We start from the raw sequence: 9,838 nt of genomic DNA, 5'->3' as shown, positions 1-9,838 counted from the left end.
CCATGAATCCACATGGTAGGATTTGTAAAGAATTTATCCGTAAATCAGGGTGGAAAATAAGTATTTGGTCAATAACAAAAATACAACTCAATACTTTGTAACATAACCTTTGTTGGCAATAACAGAGGTCAAACGTTTACTATAGGTCTTTACCAGGTTTGCACACACAGTAGCTGGTATTTTGGCCCATTCCTCCATGCAGATCTTCTCGAGAGCAGTGATGTTTTGGGGCTGTCGCCGAGCAACACGGACTTTCAACTCCCGCCACAGATTTTCTATGGGGTTGAGGTCTGGAGACTGGCTAGGCCACTCCAGGACTTTCAAATGCTTCTTACGGAGCCACTCCTTTGTTGCCCGGGCGGTGTGTTTTGGATCATTGTCATGTTGGAAGACCCAGCTTCGTTTCATCTTCAAAGTTCTCACTGATGGAAGGAGGTTTTGGCTCAAAATCTCACGATGCATGGCCCCATTCATTCTGTCCTTAACACGGATCAGTCGTCCTGTCCCCTTGGCAGAAAAACAGCCCCATAGCATGATGTTTCCACCCCCATGCTTCACAGTAGGTATGGTGTTCTTGGGATGCAACTCAGTATTCTTCTTCCTCCAAACACGACGAGTTGAGTTTATACCAAAAAGTTCTACTTTGGTTTCATCTGACCACATGACATTCTCCCAATCCTCTGCTGTATCATCCATGTGCTCTCTGGCAAACTTCAGACGGGCCTGGACATGCACTGGCTTCAGCAGCGGAACACGTCTGGCACTGCGGGATTTGATTCCCTGCCGTTGTAGTGTGTTACTGATGGTGACCTTTGTTACTTTGGTCCCAGCTCTCTGCAGGTCATTCACCAGGTCCCCCCGTGTGGTTCTGGGATCTTTGCTCACCGTTCTCATGATCATTTTGACCCCACGGGATGAGATCTTGCGTGGAGCCCCAGATCGAGGGAGATTATCAGTGGTCTTGTATGTCTTCCATTTTCTGATGATTGCTCCCACAGTTGATTTTTTCACACCAAGCTGCTTGCCTATTGTAGATTCACTCTTCCCAGTCTGGTGCAGGTCTACAATACTTTTCCTGGTGTCCTTCGAAAGCTCTTTGGTCTTGGCCATGGCGGAGTTTGGAGTCTGACTGTTTGAGGCTGTGGACAGGTGTCTTTTATACAGATGATGAGTTCAAACAGGTGCCATTCATACAGGTAACGAGTGGGGGACAGAAAAGCTTCTTACAGAAGACGTTACAGGTCTGTGAGAGCCAGAGATTTTCCATGTTTGAGGTGACCAAATACTTATTTTCCACCCTAATTTACGAATAAATTCTTTACAAATCCTACCATGTGAATTCATGGATTTTTTTTTCACATTCTGTCTCTCACAGTTGAAGTGTACCTCTGGTGCAAATTACTGACCTCTGTCATCATTTTAGGTGGGGGAACTTGCACAATCGGTGGCTGACTAAATACTTTTTTGCCCCACTGTATAAAAAAAGTACAAAGGAACAAAACAAAAAGTAAATCTCAAGTGTGTCCACAAGGTGGCTTACAAACTGTGAGTTTCAGCCACATCACCGTTCTGCACCAAGGGTGACATGGCAGCAGTTCGAAAAGGATTAATTTTGTTCACACAAATTTTAGTGAAACATTTGATTACTGGATTATTATAAAGATCACATGAGTCTGTTTACATATCTGCACAATATGTTTAAATAATTAAAGAACTGTGTTTTAAACCAGAAGATTCTGGAGGTTATTATTTAATTTTTCACTCACTGAAATGTTTCCAAGAGTTGATTTTTACTGCTTAAAATAAAAAAGACTCAAATGCCACGTGTCACAATTTCAACATGGAGCATTCAGGCAAGCAAATAAACACCAATTTGCAGTTTCAACCTTTGAATGTGTGTGCAGAGTGCAGGAGGCACCTGTCTCCTCGATTAAATGTCTCCTTTTTAAATGTTCGATTAAAAATAAAACATTTCAAAAGAGCACATTTCCGGAGATGTGAGATCCTGCTGCCCGAGCGCAGCATTTAACATTTTGTTTCAAATTTGATAATCATTTGATAACCATGTGACAACTCAATACATTTTAATATATACAAGAAATCCAAATTCTACCAGTTGTAGTAGTATTGGTATAGTTCTCTACACCAATGCTGATTTTTGGTAGATCACTAAATAGTTCACAAAATAAATGAAGGTAACCTAATTTTCTGTTATTTTTGCAATAGGAAATTGAACAACTCTAAACACCAAAGGGAGGTGCTGTTTTTTTTAATCTCCAACTTCCCCTATATGTGGTATTAGTGGCCTACAGTGGGTGTTGAAATGGTTCACACACTGAACTGCCACTTAGAGATAAGATGCAATGACTCTTCCTGTATGAACAAAGCTCCTAGAATGTACTTTAGTGTTTTGGAGAAAATGACTCATGAGAAGCTGTTAGCTCTTCTTCTTTTCTCGACATCATTCTTCTTCTTTCCTTCTGTCAGAAGGAAACTTAACTACAGCACAACACCCTCTAAGCTACAACGTGCTCCAAATCCCATTAGTTTGCTTGTTGAATAATGACAGAAATTTGTAATCATTTCGTGGCGCTGGTGACTCATGAAAAAAAATGCAGATGAACTGCCACCTGTGCACAGCTTGAGAGGGAAAATAGAAAGCATTTAAAAGGGCCGGGGCTACTTATAAAACCATTTTATTTGCTGATTTCAGGTTACAGAAATTTCTCCATTTCTTTTTAACACTGGATAAAAATGTGCTCTACAACCACATTGTAGAGCTTAATTTGTGGTGTTGTTCTTTGCAACTATAGCATCATTATAGATTTTTCTGAGCATTACTCTGCTGCTTTTATTTGATGGAGGAGGTTTTGAAACAGCATTACAAAAGAAGCCGTGTTGTAGTTTTGTACTCTGAGAGCTTTAGTCATTTAACTGTAAGCGATGGTTCATACTTTGAAATACAGGCCTAACGGGAAACTTCAGTTCACTTACATAATCATGTCATGTCTGCATCTGCATACAATGTGCTGCATGTCTACTGTATGAATGATATAAACTTACTGGCCACTTTTCTAGGCACGCATGTTTGACTGCTTGTCAATACAAGTGTCTGATCAGTCAATCACATGGTGCCAACACATTGCATTGATGCTCGGCTGGTGAAAGTCAAACTGAGCATCAGAATGGGAAAGAAAGGTGATTTATCAAATTAAGTAACAGGTGAGTGCAACCACGTGAGCCGTGACATTCAAATGGAATTAACTGATCCTTACTGTGCATTTTGAGATACTCAAAAGTAATTTGACAAATGAATCATTTTAAATATAACGATTGTTTTTAGCAGATCAATACAAAAAGTTGTGGATGCTGCATGTGCTCCCTTGGGTTGGTCTGCCAGGCTTTTAATGCAGCCACCTTTGGATGCTGCTTGTTTGTGGGTCTTTCTCATGCTCAGCTTTGTGTAACCAGTAGTTGTTGTAAACCCTCTGTATGTCCACTGATGAAGGTGTCTCCTGATTGTAGACCTTTGACAATACTTGTCTATGTGTTGTGAGATGGGTTTTTCTACCTGAGAAAAAAGTTCAGCAAACATCTACTTTAGTGAACAGCGCATTCATTAATTTTACGAATGACCCAAATTTTTTTAGGTTTATTTTTATTTTTACCATAATAATGACCTACTTCACTTACATCAACATATATTTAGGGACTCGTATTGAGAGTTACAGTGAAGAGCTACCAAATGTGAGACAACACTTTGAATGAACCTGATCATTCATCTACTTAATTTGTGATGTATAGAGGCAAAATTGTCTGAAAACTTGTGAACCTAACTGCATTGAAAAGGGAAAAAGCCTATAATATTAGTGAGAGAAGCCATAAACATGACAAAGAGCCAAAAAGGTTTCTCTGGCCTGCTCAGATCCCAGTGTGATTAGGCATCAATGTGCTCAAGTGCTTATAAGACCCAAAAGATCTACAGCCAGTGTCCAAGTGCCAAACAGGATGTGCTATACCCGACCTAGTCATTTATCTTTGATTATAGGGGATTAGTTTAATTTAAAGGTTAAAAGATTCAAGTTTAGGCCTTTTCCCTCTTGAGCTGTGCCTCATCCAAACCATTCAAATTTGAATTATCCAAACTGTTTCTTTACTCTTTGCCTGTGACCTTGATGTTGATGTGACCAGCCAGTATTCAGTATGTTCAGTGTTCACTCAGTGCCTTACGGAAGTTCACCATACAGTATAGTTGTATCTATTTAGGGAAGTCTAGCAACTGATTCATGGTCATTGGTCCAGAGTAACATGAGGACGTTACACAGCACAAGTACGTGGCACATTCTAGTCGTGAAAATTTGGCGGTAATGTGAAACAGTATGACAATAGAAAGTATTGTTTTAGCTGTCTGGCAGCATTAGTACTGGTGGAAACAGACAAATGAATAAGCCCTCAATCAACCATGTGGCTTTAACACTTTTCCTGGAAGGGGAAGATGAGGGCCAGTGTAGAGAACTCATGTGAGAGATGATGTTTTTGATTAAAGTGATGACAGTGAAGTGTGATTTAAAACAAAGTAAAATAAATGATGATGTCCTCTTGGTCTAATTGTGCAACTCTTTTCTGAAATAAAACCATGAAACAGTATCTAAACTTTGCACAAACTGGTGTGAAAGTGTTATTAATTAGGTCTCACATGAGAGGTCGCTACTTCCTAGATTTGTAATGCTCTGAGCCTCTGTGCATGCTCATGTAGGAGCCTTACTGATGCAGGCATCAAGAAACCATAAGTGCAACAAAAGCTGAACAAAACTGTTGAATATGGCTCAGGAAACCATAAGTTGTGAGCCATTTAAGCCGTCAACAGCATTTCACAACATGACATGTTGACACTTTATTTCCCCACATTTCCTGAGAGCTAGCTTTGCAGTTATCTTCCTTGTTTTGACTTCCTCTTTGACGCGCTGAAAGTGCTTTGGTCAAACGAGCTGTCTTGTGCACAGTGCCTTCATTGTGAAGGAGAGGAAAGAAGAGTGCTGCTCTTGGACTCTCGTCTGCAACAGGTAACACACGCATTTGCATGAAGTTTGTGAAACAATACCAAGGAAACCTCTTTATGCAATCAGATTAATACATACTTGGTGTGCTTTGTTAGGTTTTTGATCATGTTTTTTAAAGTGGTCCTGATGCTTTGTTCATTGAATCTACAGAGCCAGAGTCTTTGGTGCTGCATGAGATCAGGCCCCCCACTTAGTGTATTTGACAAGCTGAGTTGGACACTCTGTATCAGTGAGTGTCAGTTTGTCAAATACCCCAAGTGAGGTGTCACTTGTCTACAAGTTAAGATCACCCCATAAGCTGATGTGCCAACTCCACGGGGTGCTCTGCTAAACCAATAGAAGTTGAGAACTCCAAGGTAACGGGCATAAAACACATTGCCTGTAAAGGTTTTGAGCTGTTAAAGTGTTAAATTAATAATAATGAAAGTAAAATGTTTAGGTACTGCATCATCTGTGCTGCTCTAGTAATTCATATGCAAGCTAATGGTTTACTTAAAAGTTGTTTAATAATCAGAAATCTTACTTGTATCAAATAGGTTCTGTTTCTATCTTATTTGCATCATGAAGGCTTCATAACAATGTTCCAGTAACAGACAGACAATTTTTCTGTTTTTACTCGGTTCAGCTATCATTACACAAAAGTATATATGTGATCAGTTTCTCTCGGTTTCATAAACTATTTTGTTTAGCGTCAGAGAAGCTGCCCTCTCTGTGTCCGCATGTGGGGCCACATGTCTTTTCAGTTTCACATGTGACATACAGAAGGGAAGAGAATGGTGTTCTCTGAATTTGTGTTATGATAACATAATCTGCTCAAGTGCACGAGAAATATATAATAAAGGCAAATGATGCGTGTGTGTGTGGTTTTTTTTTTATACTCCAAATGTGTGATCTTTAACGTGTCATATTTATGTAGCCTGTATTAGTGCTGCAGTAGAAGCTCATCCTCCAACTGACTACTAAATGAAGACACTTATCAGACTAGCTTGTATTTCCTGTTCCTCTAGCAACATGGTACAGCCTATAGGCATAAGAAAACATGTGGATGTCTGTTTCAAATAGCAATGAATAGCTGTTTCCAACCTCTGTTTCAAAAGAACAAAGAAAAAGGCACCAAATAAGGCTTTTATCTCGTAAATATCATTTAAAAGGCATATATTACTCGATTTCGTAGGTCATGCGTATAAGCCTTTTAGTACTATCACTGTACTTCATCTATTTCAAATTACACTGAATAAAGGGCAAGTTACACATGGTGCAAGTCACATGAACTCTGCCTTGGCTGCAGAAATGAAAGCTATTTGCACTGCAGTTGTGGTTTGCATCAGCAATGAACGGTCATACACACTTTAATTTATTGAGTGTAGATGATGCACCGTTGTCTTTTAAAAAGACAGTGTTATGCAGGCAGACGGTCCCAATCTAGTTGTTAATGGCACTCCCATTTGCAGTGAAATCAGCTGGCTAGATCCTGCGTCTTTGAATTGGAGTAATTAAAAAGTGTTTTACATTGTGACCAACTGAAGTAGCTCAGATTACTTTCCTTTTTCCTGAGGTTTATCCAAATGTCAAGCTGTACTGAGCACTGAGCCTTGTCTAGCCTCACAGACTGCTGGAAATATTCTTAAATGAACATTTGTCTGGACTGGTACATCAACACATGTTTCATGACCCACCCGAACAGCCCCGAGTCACTAATACAATCCTTTATATTCATACAAAAGGATCAGTTCCTCATGAAATACAAGCCGATGTCATCAAAAACTGCTGTGCACTGAGGCTATTGGTAAAGCAATCTGCTATCTTAAGCTGAGTTCACTATATGGCAGAAATAAACCTCCGATAAGGCTGTCAAATTATAAATTGCATAATTTCTGATAACAAGAACTGCAGACACAGTCTAACCATCTCCTGTGAGAGACAGCTGGTTATATATAGCCATGCACTTTTTACTAGATGTTGCAACACACACTTCAAAAATCTGTCTAAATCCAGTGGATTCACCTCACACTTGATCCTATGAAAAAAAAAATATCAGGTGATATAAAAAAGAATTCATTCCAAGTTTGCTTTTACATGGCACAAATGATATATAATTTGACCTACATTTGTTTCTTTTCCATTTTTCTTTAGTTTATCTGTATTTCCTGTGTTTTTTGCTTGGTTATGTCTTGCTGCTGTAATGACGCTTGTCCAGTAAGTGGTGCTGAAGCTGTATACTTTAATTTGGACAGGATAAATTGATGAAGAGGAGATAAAACTGTATTCAGTAATAATTGATTCATTTCTATAAATGCCATTTCAAAATGCTAACTTCCCCCTATTTACATTGTACTTGCACATGTCTTTGTTTTACAGAGTGTGAATTTCTCTTTAAAGAGTGTCAGAGTTTGACAAGACCAAACAAAAATGCTACCTACAAATTCAACTACATGAAAGTTAATGTATGACAAAATGAATTAAACTGTATTTCCCGTCAAACTTGTTTTCTTTTATAATTCTATTTCTATTCATTTACCATTATTCTATTTAATGTTACTTTTCTTCAGGTTCATTACTGGTTCATTTTCCTGCCAATGGTGAATAAATGTGCTAATCATCCAGTGAATTGTCTGTGCTCTGTCACCCTTTGTTCTTTGCCTCTTCTCTTTGAACTTGGAGTAAAAAGCTTTCCAGCATTTCTTTCAAACACAATGTCTAAATAATTCAAGTTCCAAGTTTTGCAAGTCTTGTAAATCGCTCCCTCATCCATCCCCCCCTCCAGTACATTTCCTTTGCTTGTTTTTTGGCTTCTTCCCTTTGACTGTTCCATCTTGGATTGTCTTTCCATACTCACTGTTTTCTTGTGTACTGCTGGCAGTCTCAGAAAAGACCTTTGTATTTTGGATTTTATCCTGCCTCCAGTGTGCTTGGGTGCTGTCCTCTTTACCAAACCACATATTAGAGATGTTCTTGTTGTAGCATTGTTGCTAAATGCTATGAAGCATGTTTTATGTTTGCTTCATGCAACACATTCATAATAGCATAGGCATAATTAGTAAATAGAGTTTTTTGACTTTTATCTTTGCCAGCCTTTGAGTACTGTGAGAAGTAACCGTGTGTTCAATGGTTGCTGCTATAACTGTTTGTTCATTTGCAAAGCCAATGCATACAGTATGTGGCATGTACAGATTGTCCATACATGTAAAGTAGATGCTAGGGCAGCACCAAAGCTTTGGTTCCTTCTCCTGCAGTACAGTAGCATTTCACTGATCTAAAACCACAAAGAGCCTAACATATTTTTCACGTTTTTCATTATCGCGGAATGCACAAGCACATACACATACACTGTTGTTGCTTTCATGGTGCTTTCTGTCTGACTTGCCCTTTTGTATAACATCTAAAACACTGTCTTCTCTGACAGGATCAACCAATAATCAATTTGCGTTTAAATTTTGATTTTTGAATTTAAAAAACATTGCCATGCCAAACTTTCATGTTTAGAAACGTTATTCAGCAATAACCATAGAATGGAAGCTTCACTTTTGGTTTTCTGCTGCATCTTCCTTCAGTCTGCAAAAGCTCACTGAAAAATGTTAAATTGTTATTTCTCTTATTCTTTCTTCTGTTTAGTTTTCTACAGTTTATTTTCTCCTATCTATTCACTGCATCTGAGAAATAATACTTACCTCTTTAACATTTATGGATCCTCACTTCTTCAAAGAGATAGAAAAGGTGATAGAGAGAAGTAAGACAAAAGAGACAACATAGGAGAGCGCACAGCCCGCCTGATCGGGCTGTATGCTCTACCTCCCCACTGCCTCCCAGAAAAGGGAAAAAGAGCAGAGGGGAGAAGAGCAGAATATTTCTTTTCTCTCGCGGTTAGCTGACTGCATTAGCTGCCAAAGTGATGTCAGACCTTTTTAACCACAGCCAGTGACTGGTCCTCTCAGTAGTGTTAGCTAATTCTCTTATAGCCTTGTGACAAAGTGGCTAGAACGGAATTAATTTGCCATTTGTCACTTGCATATATTGTTATTTTGTGTTCTGTTATTTTACAGTCAGCCATAATGCTTTAATTTAGACATTGCTGGTGTAACTTCTCTTAACACACAATATCCCGGGTTTTGTTTGTGGTAGCAGTAGTTACATTCTTTACATCCATGCATGTGTTTTAAAGCAAACACTACTAACCATCAGATCATCTGAATTTTCTTCTGTTTACAGGCACATGTCTGGTAAATTATGTTTCTTTATGTTGCTTTGGTTATACTTACCATGGTGTCCATGTTGTGTATTCAGGTCCCATATGTGAGACAGGTGTATGGGAAGGGCCGCCCACTACTTCCTGTTTATATAGGGTCATGAGGCCAATGATTGCATCACTGGGTGTAACCAAATGGAGGGTTTTTCATTTTGTATAGTATTGTTTGTTTTCTTTAAAGTAGCCTTTTGAGTTATATTGTATGCAGTGTTTTACTTTACAAACCATTTAGTTGAGTAAATGAGTTTGTCAGTTTCATGCATGACTTTATTCCTGTTCTTTTTTTAGAATTGTATTATTTAGTTTGACCTATTTTGTTTCAATGGTAGGGACTAATGAGGTCAGGTGTGGGCAAAGTCTTGTATAAAGCCAGTGGTATTTTTGCATGCCTGATGGATTGTTTTATGGTAAAATGGAGATGCCAGCAATAAAATATGCTTAAAAAGAACTTCAATCGTCTGCTAATGCTATTTACTCATCACCTTCCTTGCTGCTTAAGTTATGCTACATCACAAGCCTGCTGTTGCGCCTGTCC

This window comes from Rhamphochromis sp. 'chilingali', assembly GCF_963969265.1.
Source record: "Rhamphochromis sp. 'chilingali' genome assembly, chromosome: 19".
NCBI classification, from domain to species: domain Eukaryota; kingdom Metazoa; phylum Chordata; class Actinopteri; order Cichliformes; family Cichlidae; genus Rhamphochromis; species Rhamphochromis sp. 'chilingali'.
Note: the sequence above shows the minus strand (reverse complement) of the source record.